The following is a 22,961-nucleotide window of genomic DNA, read 5'->3' as shown; positions in this document are numbered from 1 at the left end:
ATCCTATAACAGTGTTCCTGTCTGTTTGTAACGATGCCAATGTTTATTAGTACTGTAAATATTGTAATTAAATTGTCTTGATCCTGCTCTGCTTCTTCTGTTTCTTCTATATTTCTTTTCTTCTTTGTTACTTTTATTCTGCTTTTGTTAGCTAATTATATTATTTCAGTTTATTGGTGCCTTGACAGTTGTTAATTTATAAGGGCTGATAGTGCAGTGCTGAACTGTTCTGATTATACTGCGGTCCGATATATTGCTGAATCTGTGTTGTGGGGTATGGAGCAGCGCTGGTGATGTGTGGAGACTAAATGATGTGTGCTCAGTGTATAAATAGCCTTCTCACTAAAAGCATTTAGCAAGATAAAACTCTCTGGTTCGTTGCTACTTGAAAAAAAAATTACAGGAAAGTCCCGGTTGGGAATTTGTAGTGAAGTGGGAAAAATCACATGAAGATAATCTATGTGCACATAAATGATCATTTTTGGTGTGCAAGCTGGTACTTGGATAGGCCATGAATTAGAGGATATAGTGAACCAAGTAAGAGATACTACAGATAGATGTAATTTATGTTTTTTGTCCATTAGCACTAGAGCATTTTGATAAGGTGTGGGGAGAAGCAGAGTACAAAAGGACTGCCTGTATGGATGTGATTGAAATAACAAGCAAATGCTTACCATGCGATGTGTGAAAAGTGTCTGTGTTCAGTTCACCAGTATAGGCGCAGAGTATACCCTTGTCATATAGCAACTCACCCTCATGGATTTTTCAAAAGCTGGGTATATATATATATATATATATATATATATATATATATATATATATATATATATATATATACTGTATATTAGACTGTAGATGGTATATGCCAAGGTGGCAAAATAATATCACGCAGGAATATTATTTTATTAAACCCGGAGTGGATTGAGGAATAGACCTTGCATATTCAGAGTTTAGCGAGGACTCAGATCCAGATGTATGAGGAGTATATAGCGCTTGTGGTTGGAACTGCGTTGTTTATAGTGATATATTGTTCAGGAAAGTGTGCATCAGCATAAGGACTGAACAGAGAGTTGAGGTTCAGCTTATTGCTTTGGAAGCAGGATTGCTGGCTATCACAGTAGAGCAGTGGGATCCTGCTAATACATAACAGCTCTGAATATAGGGGTCGCTACCTTTGACAGCTGTTATGGGTGCTAGGCACACCAGGTCAAGACAGACGATGGATCCAAGATATAAGATGAAGGACATGGTGCGTCTTGAGCATGGTCAGAAAGCAGTTAAGAAATACCACTAACATTCTTGAAAGAGCAGAAATGCAAAGGAATGGATGTTTGGATGCAGAGAGATGGAAATGTTTGAGTAAGGAGCAAAGGATCAATAAAAATGGCTATGGGGTGCAAGTTTCAGCATGAATCAGAACCTCTGAATGACATGGTCCTTTTTAAATACTGAGAATGAGAGAATGTATGGGAGTCAATCTGCAGCATCTCCACACACACACAAGCAGCTTCTCCTTCGCAAAGTCAGTCTGTGCCTGTGTCTCTCCCCGCCTGTGTAAGGGCAATGGACGAGACCAGCCCCCCTCCTGACAGCAGACCCGAGAAGGACAAAGCTGCAGCCTTGACATTTATTGCCAGTACAATACCCTACTTGCCTGGCACATATAGCCACGTCACCACCTCCTCACTTTCATCCCCAATGGGATTTCCAGCACCAGGATTCTGCCCTGGGCAAACCCCGGTGATATACCAACAGCCAGGGGCCCCATGGGTGCTGCTCACTTGCAAATGATGCTTCTCCTCCTCTATACTCAGTACCCTGGGTTGTCACAGGGGTCTACAATTTCTCCACTCCAGTAAGGAATAGCCCCAACTGCAAAATTTTATTTCTATGGTGGGGAGAAATGAGGAAATATTTCACTTGCAGACAACCCCTACCCCTCATAATTATGATCTGAAAAACCTCAGAGAAGCAAGATTTCTAAATAAAAGTGTTTCTGACAGGATTGAAAGAAGATCTAGGAACAGAAGTGGTGAGGGTATAGCCAGAATTCATACATGCCACTTTAGAGAAATCCGTTCCCATGTTTATGGGGATAGAGGACCAAATGAACAGGAGAAAAGCAAAGAAGCAGCAAAAGCCAATTCCTGTTATGGTGAATATACCTCCGGATGCATTTAATAATGCAGAGAAAACTGCTGTGCAAACGGCAGGTACACATCACGGGGAACAGGGGGTAGGAGAAGAAAAGGAAAGATGGGATAATTGAACCAGAGAAGTGTAAACAATAAGGGCTTTGCTTTGGATGTAGCAATAAAGGCCACATCAGAAGGAACTGTACCTATATATATGTAAAAAAACAAGACAAAAATGAAAACAGAATAGATGCAGACCTATGTTTCAATGGTAACCACAGAGGAGGTAGGAAACATGTCAGACTATTAATTTAGTAGCCCTGAACATAATTCTGTAATAGCGGTTCCCCCACAGGAAGGTCCAATAGCTATAACACAATTACAACTTCCTAATGAGAAACAATTAAATGCCTAATTTATATGGGGGTGAGTCGTACTATTATAAGAAAAAAATGATATGCCACAACTAGTGTTGAGCATTCCGATACCGCAAGTATCGGGTATCGGCCGATATTTGCTGTATCGGAATTCCGATACCGAGATCCGATACTTTTGTGGTATCGGGTATCGGTATCGAAACAACATTAATGTGTAAAATAAAGAATTAAAATAAAAAATATTGCTACACTCACCTCTCCGACGCAGCCTGCACCTTACCGAGGGAACCGGCAGCGTTGTTTGCTTAAAATTCGCGCTTTAACTTCCTTACGTGAAGTCCCGGCTTGTGATTGGTCGCGCGCCGCCCATGTGGCCGCGACGCGACCAATCACAGCAAGCCGTGACGTAATTTCAGGTCCTTCAGGATTTTAAAATTACGTTCCGGCTTTGTGATTGGTCGCGTCGCGGTCACATGGGCGACGCGACCAATCACAAGCCGTGACGTCACAGGAGGCTGGACACGCGCGCATTTTAAAATGCGCGCGTGTCCTGCCTCCCGTGACGTCACGGCTTGTGATTGGTCGCGTCGCCCATGTGACCGCGACGCGACCAATCACAAAGCCGGAACGTAATTTTAAAATCCTGAAGGACCTGAAATTACGTCACGGCTTGCTGTGATTAAAATGCGCGCGTGTCCTGCCTCCCGTGACGTCACGGCTTGTGATTGGTCGCGTCGCCCATGTGACCGCGACGCGACCAATCACAAAGCCGGAACATAATTTTAAAATCCTGAAGGACCTGAAATTACGTCACGGCTTGCTGTGATTAAAATGCGCGCGTGTCCTGCCTCCCGTGACGTCACGGCTTGTGATTGGTCGCGTCGCCCATGTGACCGCGACGCGACCAATCACAAAGCCGGAACGTAATTTTAAAATCCTGAAGGACCTGAAATTACGTCACGGCTTGCTGTGATTAAAATGCGCGCGTGTCCTGCCTCCCGTGACGTCACGGCTTGTGATTGGTCGCGTCGCCCATGTGACCGCGACGCGACCAATCACAAAGCCGGAACGTAATTTTAAAATCCTGAAGGACCTGAAATTACGTCACGGCTTGCTGTGATTAAAATGCGCGCGTGTCCTGCCTCCCGTGACGTCACGGCTTGTGATTGGTCGCGTCGCCCATGTGACCGCGACGCGACCAATCACAAAGCCGGAACGTAATTTTAAAATCCTGAAGGACCTGAAATTACGTCACGGCTTGCTGTGATTGGTCGCGTCGCGGCCACATGGGCGGCGCGCGACCAATCACAAGCCGGGACTTCACGTAAGGAAGTTAAAGCGCGAATTTTAAGCAAACAACGCTGCCGGTTCCCTCGGTAAGGTGCAGGCTGCGTCGGAGAGGTGAGTATAGCAATATTTTTTATTTTAATTCTTTATTTTACACATTAATATGGTTCCCAGGGCCTGAAGGAGAGTTTCCTCTCCTTCAGACCCTGGGAACCATCAGGAATACCGTCCGATACATGAGTCCCATTGACTTGTATTGGTATCGGGTATCGGTATCGGATTAGATCCGATACTTTGCCGGTATCGGCCGATACTTTCCGATACCGATACTTTCAAGTATCGGACGGTATCGCTCAACACTAGCCACAACGATTCATGACAGGAAAAACAGTCCAGGGTTTAGGAGCAGGTGGAATCAGTGGCGTAGGAAGGGGGGTGCGGGGGGGGGCGGGCCGCCCCGGGCGGCACAATGCGGGGGGGCGGCACAATGCGGGAGTGAGTCAGTGGCGTATCTAGGGGGGAGCAGCCGGCAGGGGGGCGCAGTCGGGCCACCTAAAGCGGCGGTCCGCAGTGTCTCCCCCGGCGGCTGCATTCTATCACCCCCCGCACTGGGAGTCAGCTGTTCTCTGTGCCGACTGTCAAGCTGACAGCCGGCACAGAGAAGCTGCAGCGTGCCGGCTCCCAGTGTTCAATTGTACTCGTATCTGTGATGCGAGTACAATTGAAGCTCTGACTTCCGGGTCAGAGCGACGCCAGCAGCGTGATCAGGTCATGTGATCACGCTGCTGACGTCACTCACCTGCGCGGCAGAGGCAGAGCAGGTGCAGGAGATGCAGAGCGGTGGTAAGTGCTCCAGTGGAGCTGAAGACACCGAAGGTGCAGGGGGGGATTTACTGTGAGTGGGGATGGGGGAAAATATTGTGGGGGGGATTTAATGTGAGTGGGGATGGGGGGCATATATTGTGGGGGGGATTTACTGTGAGTGGGGATGGGGGGCATATATTGTGGGGGGGATTTACTGTGAGTGGGGATGGGGGGCATATATTGTGGGGGGGATTTACTGTGAGTGGGGATGGGGGCATATATTGTGGGGGGGATTTACTGTGAGTGGGGATAAGGGGCATATATTGTGGGGGGGGATTTACTGTGAGTGGGGATGGGGGATATATTGTGGGGGGATTTAATGTGAGTGGGGGGGATTTAATGTGAGTGGGGATAGTGGGATATATTATTGGATTGGGGATATTTAATATGAGTGGAGATGGGGGGATTTATTGTGGGGGGATGTTTAATATGAGTGGAGATGGGGTATTTATTGTGTGTGGAGATGGGGGATTGAATGTGTGTGGGGGGAGATTTGTCATGGGGATGGGGGGATTTAATGTGTGGGGGAGATCTGAGGACACAAAATGAAGAGCAAAGGGGGAGATGGGGGGGCATATATGAGGAAACAGTATGGGGAGACAGCATTATAATGACACTTGTATCTTTAAGGGCATCATGTGGAGATTTTCTGCAAAAGAACGGAGAAGATGGAAGTCTGCAGAGACGGCTGTGGATGAGAAAACTCATCATTGGGTCTGGACAAGATGAAGAAATGAAGGAGAACAACTCCAGAGGCGACGTCATCTATAAGGTACCTGGATGTAAATGTTATTTGTGATACTGACTAACTCTCATGTTTTTATTTATGTTAGGAGCATTAAAGGGGATGTCCAGGTTTGTAATGAGTCTGCAGTCATTCTTTGTGACTGCAGACTTCTGACTTCTCACAGTGCGCCCTGCACACTGTCAGGATTCTCTGGTGCTGGCGATTTACATACATGCGGTCACGTGCTGACTAGACATGTGTGGCCTCACTCTATGAAAATGAACTGAGCGAGGCCAGGCACGTCTAGTCGGAATGTGGTCAGAAGTATACAAATCGCATGCTTGTGCTGACATGATTGTCCACCGGCAAGGGAGAATCCTAAAAGTGTGCAGTGCATGCGTTGTGAGAATTCAGAAGCTGCGATGTCAGGATTCACCTCTGCAGGTTCCAGTTGTCGACACATGGACACGTCACTCATATGCGATTTTCATACTCATGGTCCTGTAACAACGAGCTTCTCTTCTGCTTCTCTCAGTTTTTCACTGAACATTGGGAGCTTAAAGGCCCCGTCTCACATAGCGAGATCGCTAGCGAGATCGCTGCTGAGTCACAAGTTTTGTGACGCAACAGCGACCTCCATAGCGATCTCGCTATGTGTGACACGTACCAGCGATCAGGCCCCTGCTGCGAGATCGCTGGTCGTGTCGGAATGGCCTGGACCTTTTTTTGGTCGTTGAGGCCCCGCTGACATCACTGAATCGGTGTGTGTGACACCGATCCAGCGATGTCTTCACTGGTAACCAGGGTAAACATCGGGTTACTAAGCGCAGGGCCGCGCTTAGTAACCCGATGTTTACCCTGGTTACCAGCGTAAATGTAAAAAAAAACAAACAGTACATACTCGCCTTCTGATGTCCGTCAGGTCCCTTGCCGTCTGCTTCCTGCTCTCACTGACTGCCGGCCGTACAGTGAGAAGTGAGAGCACAGCAGTGACGTCACCGCTGCGTTCTGCTCTCACTGTACGGCCGGATCTCAGTCAGAGCAGGAAGCAGACGGCAAGGGACCTGGACACCGAAAGGCGAGTATGTACTGTTTGTTTTTTTTGGTAACCAGGGTAAACATCGGGTTACTAAGCGCGGCCCTGCGCTTAGTAACCCGATGTTTACCCTGGTTACCCGGGTGCTGCAGGGGGACTTCGGCATCGTTGAAGACAGTTTCAACGATGCCGAAGTCGTTCCCCTGATCGTTGGTCGCTGGAGAGAGCGGTCTGTGTGACAGCTCCCCAGCGACCACACAGCGACTTACCAACGATCACGGCCAGGTCGTATCGCTGGTCGTGATCGTTGGTAAATCGCTTAGTGAGACGGGGCCTTAAGGGAGAGGAGCTCGTCGGTACATGACTAAGTGTGAAAATCGCATACGTTCTGGGGGGGGGGGGGGTGCCAAACTCGGGAACAGCCCCGGGCGGCAAAAGTTCTAGCTACGCCCCTGGGTGGAATGATCCATCCCTTGTATGAAACAGAACCCATGAATGCGTGAACAGCACGTACCACAGACGTGTGTGCCCAATTGCTAGTTTCAGATAAAAGTCCTCTAAACTAGGTGCTTATATCCTGAGTGCTATGAATGCAGTTATTAATTAAGTTTGGAAGAAAGGTATTCCTGTTACAGGCCCATTGTCAGAAGCTACTCTCCACAATGATATCGTTAATTCAGGTAGATGACGAGGAGCCACAAATTGAACAAGGACATTAAACAAATGCTCCATCAAATACCAGCTGCACTATGGGTAAAGGATAAGACAGACGTTGGTTTGTTAAAGATAACCAGTATCCATCAAGTTGAAAACAGAAATTGTACCGGTATGTATTAGACCATATCCCCTAAGCAGAGAGCAAACAGGTATGTCTAATCAAAACATGCAAATTGCCTCTTCAAAGAAAAAGAGGACTTGAACTCTATAGTGCCACCTGTGGAAGTAGCGATCCTACAAGTCACAATCAACCCTTTAACAAGTCTTGCAAACACCGTGTCTGCGAATTGAGATACTGATTTGGCTTTTATACTAAGTCATGTTGCAAGACTTGTTAAAGGGTTGATTGTGACTTGTAGGATTGCTACTTCCAACAGGTGGCGCTATAGAGTTCAATCCTCTTTTTCTCTGAAGAGGCAATTTGCATATTAAATTTCCCAGAAGAGCATTGCACGGCAAATAAGCCTCCTTACCTTGACAAGCCAGAGCTGGTAATCAAAACAGTTTACTTACAAATTTCCTTGTACCACAAAGGATGCAAAGTGTCAAAAGATAAACGGCAAATAGCAAAAGAAAAGGTTATTTTCTTAGGTCTTTGCATTTCACCTCAGCTGAAACACATAACACCAGAAAGGAAAAAGGCCGTAAGCCAAGCAATCGAGCCCACTTCAGTCAGTACACTGAGAACATTCCTAGGGCTGTTCGGCTACTGTAGAGAATGGATTCCTGCTGCTTCACAATTGATGCAGCCTCTCTTTAACGTGTTGTCCACATGCAACAAAGGACAGCCATACCAGCTGACACCAGAAGCAAAAGAGGGGTTCAGGGATCTGAAGGAAGTCATGGCAACACAAGCCTCATTCATACATAAATAAGAACACGACAAAGCTTTTAGTGGAAAAAAAAGGCCGTGATGTTTATTTTTGGGTAACTCAGTAATAAATTAACAATACATTACCAAATAAATTAATCAGATATATCACCAAACACTCCAAAAACCAATAAACCATCCACCCAGAGACTGGGTGATTTTCCCACAATATAAACATCACGACAAAGCAATAATTAAGGGAGGGAGGATGGGACCTTCTTTCTTCAAACGGTACCTCAGAATGATTGAAACCTGCCAGTGCCTGGCCTTAAATATCCCGGCGACAGCTCAGCAACGCGCTGACAACCAATTGTCAGCCGTTAAAAGACCGCCAAAACAGCTGATTGGAGCCGGATTTACCCTCAGACAGAACATTATAAATAAACAACCAATGGATTAACCCATAGTTAACCGTAAAACTGCCCATTGAGCTGTAGAGTCTGTGTGGCCATGTGACCCCCCCCTATATTCCCTACTTAAAGTAGGGGGGGCTTCCATGGCAACACAAGCCTCATTCATACTTAAATAAGAACACGACAAAGCTTTTAGTGGAAAAATAAGGCCGTGATGTTTATTTTTGGGTAACTCAGTAATAAATTAACAATACATTACCAAATAAATTAATCAGCTATATCACCAAACACTCCAAAATCCAATAAACCATCCACCCAGAGACTGGGCGATTTTCCCACAAGCCTCGACTCAGAGAGTTGAGCCCCCCCCAAACTGCACAGCCATTTTTCCACTATGCTCTGCATATTTAGATTAAAAATGTCAAGACCAATGTTGGATAAATGAACCAAATCCTGCCGGTAGAGTCCAGGTAAAAAACCTTCAAGGTCGACGTGCCTATAAGAAAAACCGTTAACCATCGGAAAGAATTTCTCCATGTTTTTATTCACCCTTTTGAGAATTTTATCCAGAAATCCGGATTCAGGTGAATTCCACTCCAACCTAGGAACGATCTCGGAAAATACAAAACCCGGATAAGGGAAAGATTGCCTGAGACTAAACATATCGGCTCGCATATTAGCAAGCAAATCCAAGGTTCTCAACTTTCCGAGATCGTTACCACCCATGTGAAAAACAACCAAATCAGGAAATGGAAACAAATTAAAACAATACTTAAACTCTAAAACCAAGTTATACCATCTCAGTCCGCGAACACCATGCCAGAATATTTGGACCAAAGAGAGGTCGAAGGACAGATTCTCTGTATAGGACCATTGAGAAGCACGCTTCTGAGCCCAGAAAACAAAAGAGTGACCGATGATCCAAACTATGGTTGGACCTGAAAATAAATCAACAATTAGTATTCATACAGGTCGTGTCGAACATATAGCTTAAACCTCCCTGATTCCCATCTGCCAATTTGCTTAATCTGGGAATCGCAGAGGCCAGCCCTAGAGGCCTCAGTTGCGGCACCAATCCTAAATGAGTGAGAGGAGATTTTGAGATGTTCTTTGCCTAGGACTTTCAAACAGTTTTTTTAAATGAAATTAAATTGAAAAACTGTAGCTGGAGAACCATCTTTATGGATAAACAACGGTCCATCCGAGGTTGATCTGGCATACAACCAATGACTAACATTCAAAACTGGGCAGATGAAAGGATCAGGAAGGAAACAATCTTAAAGCTGGTTCCCCTTGCTAATTGATCGGTCTTAGACTTCCTAATAAATAGTATGAAAAAACCATCAAACAACTTCAAATCAGACAACATCAGACCAAAAGGGTGAGATTTTTTAGCAGATACTAATTCCCCTATTCTAAGAGCCCCGAAAAAGGCCAAACAAAAGGCGGCATGGAACAAAACCTCGTCAGAGCTTATACAAACCCGGCTTAGGGTAGAGCATAAATCTTTAAGAAGGGGCAAAGAAATCGGCCGTCTGGTGTCAGGTTGAAAAGTGCTCCTCCTAAAGCCCTTTAAAAACTGTTTAATAGGAAAAAGTGATGCCAAGGACGATTCTCCGAAAAGTTTAAGGAAAAATGAAACACCCGCTAAATATTTGGTCACAGCAGAATAAGACAAACCTTTAACGACTAAAGATTCAGAAAATTTTAAACCAGAAATGGGATCAGCCACTCTTGGGTTGAAAGCATTTATATTACAAAAATTAAGCCAAGCGAACCATGCGGCCGAGTAGCTGGCCCATGATCTATCGGATAAAGATTTCTCAATAAAATGAGGGATCAGATTGAAATCACATCCCAAATTGCATGGGGGCAAGGAGTCTCTTCTGTATCTGCCTCTGGTACCTGCAAACGAAAAAGTGACCAATGATGTTCACACAAAGCATCAGTTGCGGTATAACGTTTGCTTCTGCCAGAGCTTGCCTTAAGCCAAATGTTCAGTTTAAGACACACCAGAACCATTTGTCTCAAAATACCCGCAGCCCATTTGTTTTTGGAGGACAAGGTGTTAATGGAGAAAATCACACCTGGGTCAAGAGATAAAATGACAATTCTAGAGTTTTGGATAAGTGAACCCCAAGTAGAGATACCCAAAAAAATGGAAAAAAGCTCCAAAACCATCAGGTTGCTGGTAACGCCACCAGAAACCCAAGAATTAGGCCAATCTTGTGCGATCCAGTGCGATGAAAATAAGATTCCACAACCAGTGGAGCTCCGAACGGAGACAACAAACGGGAAAGAATCCGAGGAAGTGAAAGGGGTTTGCCAACAAGATTTCCCATTATATTCTGAAAGGAAAGACAGCCATATTCTGGCGTCTTCCTTCAAAGCAGAACTGATTCTTACATGAGAATTCGGAGATGAAACGCCTTTGGTGGCCTCATAGAGGCGGCGAGAAAATGCACGGCCAATCGGAATAATTCTTACAGCAAAATTCAGTAGGCCCAATAAAGACTGCAATTCCTTAAGGGTAGATTTTGGCTTGGAGAGAAAATTATTCAAGGCAGAACGCAGTTTGGCAATTTTCTCATCCGGGAGTCTACATTCCATAGCAGAAGAATCCAAAGTAATGCCTAAAAATTCAATCGACCTAGAGGGAAAAACAGTCTTTTCGTGCGCAATGGGAACACCGAAATGTCTGCACATTTCAATAAAAGAATTCAAGGTAAGAAGACACTCTGAAGAAGAAGAGGGACCCACAAATAGAAAGTCGTCTAAGTAATGTAATATGCCCGCCCCAGGAGAATTTGATTCTAAAACCCAGTGTAAAAACGAGGAAAAGCTTTCAAAATAAAAACAGGACAAAGAATAACCCATGGGAAGACATTTATCAAAGAAAAATCAATCAAGAAAATGAAAACCCAGGGAAGAAAATCCGTCAGGATGAACAGGGAGAAGCCGAAAGGCAGATTTAATGTCGGATTTCGCCATTAAAGCATTCTGACCGAATTACCTCATAATGTCAACTGCCTTGTCAAAAGAATAATAAGAGACTGAACAGGTTGAACTATAAATCTCATCATTCAGGGAAGATCCAACATGAAAGGATAAGTGGTGAATAAGCCGAAAGGAACCCGGATCTTTTTTCGGGACGACACCTAGCGGAGAAATTCTAAAATTGAGAAATGGAGGGGATGAGAAAGGACCAGCTACCCTACCGAGTTCCAATTCGCTCATAATTAGTGTTGAGCGATACCGTCCGATACTTGAAAGTATCGGTATCGGAAAGTATCGGCCGATACCGGCAAAGTATCGGATCCAATCCGATACCGATACCCGATACCAATACAAGTCAATGGGACTCAGGTATCGGACGGTATTCCTGATGGTTCCCAGGGTCTGAAGGAGAGGAAACTCTCCTTCAGGCCCTGGGAACCATATTAATGTGTAAAAGAAAGAATTAAAATAAAAAATATCGCTATACTCACCTGTCCGACGCAGCCGGGACCTCAGCGAGGGAACCGGCAGCGTTGTTTGTTTAAAATTCGCGCTTTTACTTGGTTACGTGAGGTCCCGGCTTGTGATTGGTCAGGGCGGCCATGTTGCCGGGACGCGGACCAATCACAGCAAGCCATGACGAAATTACGTCACGGCTTGCTGTGATTGGTCCGCGTCCCGGCAACATGGCCGCCATTAACCAATCACAAGCCGTGACGTCACGGGAGGCTGGACATGCGCGTATTTTGAAAAGCGCGCGTGTCCAGCCTCCAGTGACGTCCCGGCTTATGATTGGTCACGGCGCCATGTTGCCGGGACGCGGACCAATCACAGCAAGCCGTGACGAAATTACGTCACGGCTTGCTGTGATTGGTCCACGTCCCGGCAACATGGCCGCCATTAACCAATCACAAGCCGTGACGTCACGGGAGGCTGGACACGCGCGCTTTTCAAAATACGCGCATGTCCAGCCTCCCGTGACGTCCCGGCTTGTGATTGGTTAATGGCGGCCATGTTGCCGGGACGTCACTGGAGGCTGGACACGCGCGCTTTTCAAAATACGCGCATGTCCAGCCTCCCGTGACGTCACGGCTTGTGATTGGTTAATGGCGGCCATGTTGCCGGGACGCGGACCAATCACAGCAAGCCGTGACGTAATTTCGTCACGGCTTGCTGTGATTGGTCCGCGTCCCGGCAACATGGCCGCCCTGACCAATCACAAGCCGGGACTTCACGTAACCAAGTAAAAGCGCGAAATTTAAACAAACAACGCTGCCGGTTCCCTCGCTGAGGTCCCGGCTGCGTCGGACAGGTGAGTATAGCGATATTTTTTATTTTAATTCTCTTTTTTACACATTTTTACATTAATGTTGTTGCGATACCCGATACCCGATATCACAAAAATATCGGATCTCGGTATCGGAAATTCCGATACAGCAAGTATCGGCCGATACCCGATACTTGCAGTATCGGAATGCTCAACACTACTCATAATATTTTCCTGTACTACATCTGGATAAACAGCAACCGAGCGTAAATTTTTAACGATTTGGCAGCCAGACCCTTTGAAAGGAGTAATGAAGAAGCCAGAAGAAAATCCGTTAAAAAGCAAATTACTGATCATTTGATCTGGGTATTGATTTAGCCATGAAACCATTCTTTCCACCTTCACCGGGGTCTGCGCTCTTTCCGTTAGCATCTTTCAAAAGGGACTGAGCTGATTGCTTTTTGAAACATTTAAATGCGGGGTGCGAATTCCCACAAAAGGAGCACTCGTGACGGAACTGACAATTAGAGCTCCACTTACAATTGGACTCATTAAAGGCAAAACAAAAGCCTTTCCTAGGGAGTGGAGTGGCTGAGGATCTGGTAGAAAAGTGTCTTTGAGGAAGCATTAAATTCAACCATAAGCTGACATCCTTACTACCCCAGCGGACCTCTGGGTGCACCGCCAGCTTTTGGCGGAAAGCTTCGTCATAATGAAGCCAAGCGACTCCACCAAAATTGCGGTATGCCTCAAGAATGATATCAATGTGCTGGAACAATTTGCTACACAGCTGAGGGGATTTTTCGCCAAGAACTGCCGAGTAAATAGAAAATGCCTATATCCAATTATTGAAAGATTTAAATGCACGCTTAGCGTCATCTGAATCAGGCTTGTCGTCTTTCTTATCTAATTTACTCGGCTGTTCTCTGCGGGGAAGTAGTGAAAACAAATCTACGTAATGATTGCTCCATATGAGCTCTTTGGTAGCGGAGCTCAAATGGAAGCCTAGAGGGGATAATTCACATGTTAAAGCTTCTTTAAAAGTGTTCCTAAGAGTACCAGTAGTTAGATCTATCGAGGGAATGGAAGGGGGGGATGAAGGAAGAACACCGCTTAATGCCTCTGAAAGCACATTCTGTATAATGTGTTTTATATCAGAATTAAACACAGATAAATGTGTATTATTGCTCTCACCCCTTCCAGCACTTCTGTCCTCCAGTGGTATCTCCGGTGCGCAGCCTGCTCTCGAGCCCTCCATGTTAGGCGAGCGCACCTGCCTGGCAGTGGAAGGCAGGAACTCCGAATCCCGGGAGTGCGGTGGCGGACCTCTGGAAGGAGGAGGAAAGGGGAAACTTGCAGCCGCTGAATGAGGTGAGCCGGCATTTGAAGTTGGCGCTCTTGTCGCAGGTCTCTTCCGGCCGCGAAGATCCTCAGCCCTGTCGGCGGCGCCCGATGACGTGGACGGCAACTCGTCATGACGCCTAAGGAAATCTCGCGATGGACTGCGGGACTTCCTTGATGGAGGCTGGCGGGACTTCCTGCTGCACTCCGCTGGAGGATGGCTGACCGGAGAAGCTGCTGACGATGGGGAGTAAGCGGTCCGGGGCTTCCTCTTCCTGATGCTGCCGCGAGAGCTCGGCGGTGACACCGGAGGCGGGCTCGGAGGCTGTGGCATGGTGCAGGGGTCCGACGGAAGAGGGACGGCTTCTGGAGCTGAGGTAAGGGGTCTCATATTAAGGCAGGTCCTCAACCATTCAGCGCCGTCTTCCTCCCCGGCTCTCGCCAAAATCTGTTGAAGCAGGCTCTCCATTCAGACGGGTATCTTCTTTCTTCAAACGGTACCTCAGAATGATTGAAACCTGCCAGTACCTGGCCTTAAATATCCCGGCGACAACTCAGCAACGCGCTGACAACCAATTGTCAGCCGTTAAAAGACCGCCAAAACAGCTGATTGGAGCCGGATTTACCCTCAGACAGAACATTATAAATAAACAACCAATGGATTAACCCATAGTTAACCGTAAAACTGCCCATTGAGCTGTAGAGTCTGTGTGGCCATGTGACCCCCCCTATATTCCCTACTTAAAGTAGGGGGGGGGGGTTCCATTCTCTCAGCCCAACACTAGGAAATCCAAATTATGACCTCCTGCTCTGTTTGTACTGTCATGAATCAGGGAGACATGGTAAGGGTGTACTGTTTTTAACCCAGCCACTTGCCAATGTGCAAGAGACACCAATTCCTGATGCACATCTAGAGTTTTATGTAGCTGGGTCACAGTTTTACCAGGACGGTGTACCTCATACAGGTTATGCAATAATCAACCAAAATGAGGATGGACCTTCTACTACTTCAGAGCCTGCAAGGTCAGGTCTCTGCATCGGAAAAAAAAGAATGGCAAAAGCACTCAGGTGTTAAAAAAGAGGAAGGACTGTGGAAAGCAGGCAGTAAGTACGGCCAGCCTAGGGCACTATTCTTCATTATGTGTGCCCTTTCTCATGGACTGACACATCAGTCTAAGGACACAATGGTAAGTCAGGTAAAAGCTAATTGGGTAGCCCCAGAATTCCATTATGCTTCTGCTAAATTCGTACAGGGACGCATAATCTGTGTATGCCTAAATGGAAGGAACAAAATGGTGAAAGTGCCACCAAAATGCACAGCCAGACCATTGTACCCATTTCAGCTACCTCAAATTGATTTCATACAGCTTCCAAAGGTAGGCATCTATGAATATGTGTTGTTCTGCATTGACTAGATGACTTTTTTAATAATATAATTGATTGTTTGTATGATACTCTAAATGAATTGAATTTGCCTACATGAAACAACTTATTATTACAAATCAGCATTACAAGGTACATTATTATCTCACAGCCCCTCAAGGAGGTTTCTGTCAGCTGGAAGGACCTGCATGCTGCCACTACATAGATCCTTCAGGACTAATGAGAGTTACCCATGATATAGAATAAGCTGAAATGATAAAGGATGGGGTGTGAAAAACTAATTCACTCAATGATTTACCCCTCCCCGAATGGCTATCATTGTTATGGACTGACCTGATTGGAGTAGTGATATTGCAACCACTGGGACAGCACCAGGCTGGTAGCATAGTCTGGAATCACCAAGGAGTCGATACACAGGAACAGCAATGTAGTTTGAAGGAATAAGCAGGAATCGTAGTCAAGGAAGCCGGGGGTCATTTACCTGGAGCAGCAGTATCGTTTGAAGGAGTTGCAGGTGGAAGGAAGCTTGAAAAAAAAGGCAGGTAGCTCAATAATCACACCGGGAACTGAGAGCAAGGCCAAGTTTAAATATTGTGTGCAATCAGAATGAACCACTCAGGAACTCAGGGTGGAAACAGCAAGAAACTCAGGGAGGAGACATCAGCAACAACATAAGTTCAAATATTTGGATAAGCATGGAACTGTCCAGCGAGCTGAATAGCTCAGACGGAAGAGCTGCCGACTGGTGCACAGGAGCTGCTAGGTTTGAATCCTGACACTCCTGGTCAAATCCCTTGAACCTGTTCAAAGGAATAGGTGGATGGGTAAAGGGTCTAATTAATTTCCCAATTCAAGCAGTTTTTGTGATAGTATGATTGCAGTGATGATAAAGTACCATATATACTCGAGTATAAGCCGACCACCCTAATTTTGCCACAAAAAACTGGGAAAACTGAATGACTCAAGTATAAGCCTAGGGTGGAAAACGCAGCAGCTACTGGTAAATTTCAAAAATAAAAATAGATACCAATAAAAGTAAAATTAATTGAGACATCAGTAGGTTAAGTGTTTTTGAATATCCATATTGAATCAGGAGCCCCATATAATGCTCCATAAAGTTTATGATAGCCCCATAAGATGCTCCATATTAAAATATGCCCCATATAACCCTGCATAAAGGTTAATAATGGCCCCATAAGATGCTCCATAGACACATTTGCCCAATATAATGCTGCACAAATGTTGATTACGGCCCCATAAGATGCTCCATAAAGATATTTGCGCCATATAGTGCTGCACAAACGTTGATTATGGTCCCATAAGACATATCCATACAGACACTTGCCCCATTTGCTGTTGCTGAAATAAAAAAAATAAATAAATCACGTACTCACCTCTCCGTCGCTCAGGCCTCTGGCACTTTCAATATTCACCTGCTCCTCGTTCCGGCACCACTCCATCTTCAGCATCTTCTGCACTGACGTTCAGGCAGAGGGCACGCACTAACCACGTCACCGCGCCCTCTGACCTGAGCGTCACTGCAGAAGACGCTGAAGATGGAGCGGTGCTGGAACGAGGAGCAGGTGAATATCAAGCAGTGCAGTGCTCCCCTCCCCGTTATACTCACCTGCTCCTGGCACGGTGCAGTCCCTGCTTCCCCTGCGCCGCAGCTTCTTCCTGTATTGAGCGGTCACCATTACCGCTCATTACAGTAATGAATATGCGGCTCCACCCCTATGGGAGGTGGAGCTGCATATTCATTACTGTAATGAGCGGTACCATGTGACCGCTCAGCACAGGAAGAAGCTGTGGTGTCGGTGAACCAGGGACCTGCAGGGACCGTGCCAGGAGTAAGTGAGTATAACTAGACAGCCCCCGCTCCCCCTCCCCTGCTGACCCCTGGGTATGACTTGAGTATAAGCAGAGGGGGGGACATTCAACCCCAAAAAATGGGCTGAAAATCTCAGCTTATACTCGATTATATACGGTAATTTATTGTGCTTATAAAGAAAATTCTCAGTTCTAATTGCAAATGTTTTCCAAGTAAATGTAAAGCTAAAATCAATACTGACTCTGAGATAAAGCAAACTCACATGATGAGTACCTTGATAACTGCACTCCAACGTGAAGGCATATTCTGCGAAAAGCAAACTTCAATAGATTTGGCTGATTGTATGTATTGTAGAAGACCGATCGTCAAGAGATAAGAACCCACAGAGAACTTACAAAGACTTGGACAATATAGACTATAAATTATACTAACAAATAAAACCTATATTCGATTTTCTAACACATATTTTAATATATTAATAAAAATGTCTATATTATATCATGTCATATCATAAATACAGTATATATCTATATCATCGCCTCATATTAACTCCATGGTAGAAATAGGGTTAGAAGGAATAGAAGGTCTAACCCACAAGTATAATCTAAATGGATACGCAGTAAGACTAGTATCCCATGATGTACATAGGATAAGCCATGTATTTCGTGAAGTAGGGTTATCTTGCGACAGGAAGGGGCCAGCTAGGAAAAGGAAGATCAGATGCTTAAAAGAGGGGACATGTGAAAGAAATGGTTAATTTCTGTTTTGTTCTGAATAAAATACAAGAAAATATGCAAGAATGACCTATGTTCCAAGTTATCATCTGCATGTTGCTTTCCCATGCGGTCGGTGGGCACATCAAAACACCGCATGCAGACGCATCCGCATACAACGCATGTCCCTGCATACCCAATGTTAAAGATAGGTACGCGGGATGATGCAGGATGCATGCCGAAGTAGGCAGAGCTTAAGGGAGGAAGTATGCAGCCATATGCAGACCAGCCAAACTCAAGTGTGAACTGTACCGATCCGTACAAAAACAAAAGTGGACCCTCTGGACTGTGACGACGATCCCCTCATGGACAAGCTAGCCAGATAGACCGCCCCCTATACAGGGAGAGTTAGGGGCAGGCCCGCGAGGGACTATTGCCATGGATGCTGGAGGACCAAGACGGAAAAAGGACAAGAAAACGGACTGGCGGGAGCGGAGGGGATTTAGGATAGGTGGATACAGCAACAACAGTGGGACTGAGGGAGCACTGCAGAGACCAAGGGACTAACCAGGTACGCAGAGACACAGGGAATGACAGGAACACGCCAGAAACACAGGAACAGACGAGGTACCATAGGGACACAGGGACAGACGGGGATACAGCTGAGACACAGGAATTGGCGCGGTACCGCTGAGACACAGAGACAGACGGGAACACTGCAGAGATGCTGGAACTGGCGGGATACTGTGGAGAAAGAAGCTTGCCTTGCGCAGGCGTGTACTACGGAGGACAGAGAATGAACTTCAATCCAATATTGCAGCCAGCATACAGCCAGCGGGTAAGGAAAGGGTAAATCAAACACCCGAAAACTCTGCCCATATGACCCAAAACCAGTCCCGCCAAATTCAGGTGACAGGTTCACTTTAAAGACCTTTTCAATGCCCATAACACTAAGAGTATTAGTTTTCCCAGCATGAAATTGTCTGCAATGATAAGATATCACAGAAATGTTATGAGCATTAGCGTTAAACACATCAGACAAATGTTTACGTATTCTTTTCTTAAATGGTCCTATTGTACAGCCAACATATTGTAATCTGCAGGCTGTGCACTCAATCAAACAAATAAGATCTTCTCTGTTACAATTCATATATGTATTAATAGTATAAGAAATACCCCTTACAATAGAAGTGAATTTACTATTTTTATTAACATAGTTACAAATTTTGCATGGATGATGGCCGCATTTAAAAAAGCCCTTATAAGAAAGCCATGATTTCCCATCCGAATCATTTTTACTTAGGAAAAGGCTGGGTGAAAGAATATCTCCCAACGAAGGAGCTTTTCTGGCTACAAATTGCAAATGTGTTTCTTTCAAAATATTTGCCAGTTTAGTATCACCATATAAAGTTGGGAGATATTTTTTCACAATTTTAGTAATAGTGTCAAACTGAGGACTAAATTCTGTGATAAAATTAATACTACAAGGCTTTTCTAAATCTCTTGTGGAAACATTACAAAGATCTTTCTGAGAATTTTTTATAGAATTATTATTTTTAATAGCTTTTTTGGGGGCATTACCCTCAATAATTAAAAATTGTCTATCTATATTATTAGCAATTCGTTGGCCTTTAGATAGAGTCCACTCAGGATAACTTCTGGAACGTAATCTGTGCAATGTTTTAGAAGTTTCTTTTTCGTATGTTTCTTTAGAAGTGCAATTCCTTTTCAGTCTGATCAGTTCGCCTGTGTGTATATTTCAGACAGTGGCGTAACTTGAAACTTATGGGCCCTGATTAGTGTTGAGCATTCCGATACCGCAAGTATCGGGTATCGGCCGATACTAGCGGTATCGGAATTCCGATACCGGGATTCCGATACTTGGCGCGTATCGGATACCGGAATCGGAAGTTCAATGATTCAAAATTCAGAAATTCAGCCAATGAGAAAGATTCCAAGTGTGGGCACATCCTGTTTAGCATGGAGGGCATGAAACTACTGGCAAGGCTGTGATTGGCTGCTGAAATGATGTCATGATGCGATCACTCTGCTGTGAATTCAGTTAGTGACAGGACGCTGTTTGCTGACTGAGGGACAGTTTAGAGATAGCGATTTGCTTCTTTGTGCTTTCCAAAGGCTAATTTAGCAACCGCTGTGTTCACCTACTATTCACCTTGCTTTTGCCTTGTAGCGCTGTTTTCACAGCGATCTGCAAGGTCTGTGTGTGTGTGTGTGTGAGTGCAGCCCACTCTCTAGTCTGAGTGCAGCCACATAGGCCATCCATAGCTGGTTGTATTCAGTTCAGGGAGGGTGGTTCATTGCCTCATACTGTCCTTTTTTTTTTTTTTTTTGAAGTAGTGCAGGCTGCTGCACATTTTTTCCAAAAATTCCTATTAGTGTCTTTCCACCCGTCTCCAGCTAATTTGTGGAAAAACACTACATAGGATAACGTAGAGGAGGGTTTTTGGGCCTTGCAGCGCCGTTTACGGCTGTCTGCACGGTCTCCGTGTGACTGCAGCTCGCCCTGTAGTCTGTGAGCAGCCGTAGCCTGGTTGTCTGCAGCTCAGGGTTTTTCACTGCGTCATACCGCCAAATCAATTTTCTTTTTTTTCAAAGTAGTGTAGTCTGCTGCTAATTTATTTTAAAAAATCCTATTAGTGTCTTTCCACCCGTCTCCAGCTAATTTGTGGAAAAACACTACATAGGATAAAGTAGAGGAGGGTTTTTGGGCCTTGCAGCGCCGTTTACGGCTGTCTGCACGGTCTCCGTGTGACTGCAGCTCGCCCTGTAGTCTGTGAGCAGCCGTAGCCTGGTTGTCTGCAGCTCAGGGTTTTTCACTGCGTCATACCGCCAAATCAATTTTCTTTTTTTTCAAAGTAGTGTAGTCTGCTGCTAATTTATTTTAAAAAATCCTATTAGTGTCTTTCCACCCGTCTCCAGCTAATTTGTGGAAAAACACTACATAGGATAAAGTAGAGGAGGGTTTTTGGGCCTTGCAGCGCCGTTTACGGCTGTCTGCACGGTCTCCGTGTGATTGCAGCTCTATCCGTTGTCAGTTCAGCCCCCAAAAAATAAATAAATAATAAAGTTCACCAAACACACCAGTTACACACCACTTTACATTTGTGTAGGCCACATTAGCTCATATTCAAGTCTAGTCCACACTTTAGAAAATTAGTGTGTCTTATACCTGTTAGGAGGAGTTGCTCAGGAATAAGCACACAAAGCCGTTAGTACTTTTCTGCTTATCTTTATCAGTCAACCAAGATGAAGAAGGCAGTGAGTAAGGCACGTGGGCGTGGGCGTGGGCGCGGAGCAGGGAGGGGACGTGGGGATTCTGTGCCTGCTGCGGGCACCGGTGAGTCATCAGCACCCACTTTCACAAGGGAACAGTCGTTCATGCGCAGCTTTGTCGCCGAGCGCCGTACACCGCTGCTGCGTGAAGACCAAATTGAAGCCGTTGTGGGATGGATGGCAGCTAATGCATCAACTTCCATTAGTGCCACATCCTCTCAGACACAGAGCACTGGAGAGCAGCCATCTGTCTCTTCACCACCTGCAAAATTGCCCAGGCAGACAGAGATCCCAGGACAGGAGCAGTCTCTACTTCTGTTCTCTGAATCATCTCTTGGCTTGGAAACAGGGGGCCAGCCAAGCAGCATTGGAGAAATGGAAGAAGAGGCAGGGTGCAGTGATGCCCAACAGCTTTTTCTGTCTTCCTCTGAAGAGGCGGGTGGGCCAGTGGCTCCGGTCACCACCTCGCAGGCCGCATCAGCTGATGATGACACTCAGGTGCCACTTACTGGTGCGTGCTCTGCTGCTGAGACTACCCAGGAGGAGCAGTTGGGGGCAGAGGGTAGTGTAGATGATGAGGTCCTTGACCCATCTTGGCGTCAGGGACAGGAAGGTGGTGGGAGCAGCTCTGAGGAAGAGATTCCCCGTACGGCCCAAAGAGGGAGAGGGAGGGGGAAGACTGCGGATCCTGCAGCCTCCGCTTTGGCACCCGTAAGGAGCATGTCTCTTCCAAAAGTCAAAAGGGGGGCTCCCAAGACTTGCAGTGCCTGGTCCTTTTTTGACACAGTTGCAGATGACATTTGCTATGTCAGATGCAAGGTGTGTCATCAAAAAATCAAAAGAGGTCAAAAAGTCGCCAACCTCAATACCTCCAACATGTGGAAACATGTGCGCAACAGGCACCCGGCGGAGTTAGACAAACACACTGAAGAGCTAGGCCAACCAACAGCGGCAGCTACCACCTCTTCAGCTCGTGTTGCCTCTTCCTCTAGCTCACACGCAGCTGGTTCGGCTTCCTCCCAGGATCGCCGTGGAAGAACCTCTGGCCCTGTTGTCCAGAGACCCGCTGTCATTACACCCGCAGCACCACTTTCCCAGTCAACCACACACTCCCAGCCCAGTCTACAGCCATCGGTAGTACAGGCATGGGAGAAAAGGCGGCCTTTCTCGTCAAACCACCCACGAGCACAGGCTCTGACTGCAGGCATTGCCAAACTTCTGTCACTGGAAATGCTGTCATTCAGGCTGGTGGAGACTGACAGCTTCCGTGACTTGATGTCATTGGCAGTCCCACAGTACAGTGTGCCCAGCCGCTTTTACTTCAGCAGGCAAGCCGTCCCTGCCCTGCACAAGCATGTGGAGGGACACATAAAACACGCGCTACTGAACGCCGTCAGTAGCAAGGTCCACCTCACCACCGATGCGTGGACCAGTCAACATGGACAGGGGCGATACCTTTCCCTCACTGCCCATTGGGTTAATGTCGTTGAGCCGGGTACAGACCGTGCGAGTGGCGCAGGACGTGTCCTGCCCACTCCAAGGATTGCAGGAATCCATTCTGTACGCATTGACTCCTCCTCTTACACCAGTTCCTCAGAATCATCGCTGCAGGAGCCGTCACAGTCCACCTCCACATGGACCCGTGATGAACGTGTACCTGTTACGACTGACATGAGCACAGCCGTGGCCAAACGTCAACAGGCCGTCTTGAAATTAATTTTTTGGGGGAATCGTAGCCACACAGCGCAGGAGCTCTGGAATGCCATCA

At 46.1% G+C, this 22,961-nt stretch overlaps 1 protein-coding gene across 5 annotated transcripts in view; it reads right to left on the bottom strand.

The window, feature by feature from the left end:
* LOC143784256 (putative methyltransferase DDB_G0268948) overlaps nt 1–22,961 on the bottom strand; it is a 160,304-nt gene that overhangs the window by 111,072 nt on the left and 26,271 nt on the right. The window contains exons 1-2 of one of the 5 annotated variants that reach the window (XM_077272281.1): nt 15,689–15,912; nt 9,164–9,305 (exon numbers count right to left, since the gene is read on the bottom strand). The exons of 1 other annotated variant lie outside the window; for it this stretch is intronic. The gene's annotated coding sequence lies outside the window, so the exon portion shown is untranslated. Of the gene's footprint in view, nt 1–9,163; nt 9,306–15,688; nt 15,915–22,961 lie in introns of those variants that run through there. 3 more of the 5 variants (XM_077272284.1, XM_077272280.1, XM_077272283.1) reach the window with 3 other exon arrangements.

Source organism: Ranitomeya variabilis, chromosome 7 (genome assembly GCF_051348905.1).
Source record: "Ranitomeya variabilis isolate aRanVar5 chromosome 7, aRanVar5.hap1, whole genome shotgun sequence".
In the NCBI taxonomy this organism is placed as follows: Eukaryota; Metazoa; Chordata; class Amphibia; order Anura; family Dendrobatidae; genus Ranitomeya; species Ranitomeya variabilis.
Note: the sequence above shows the minus strand (reverse complement) of the source record. Positions and strands in the feature narration are given on the sequence as shown.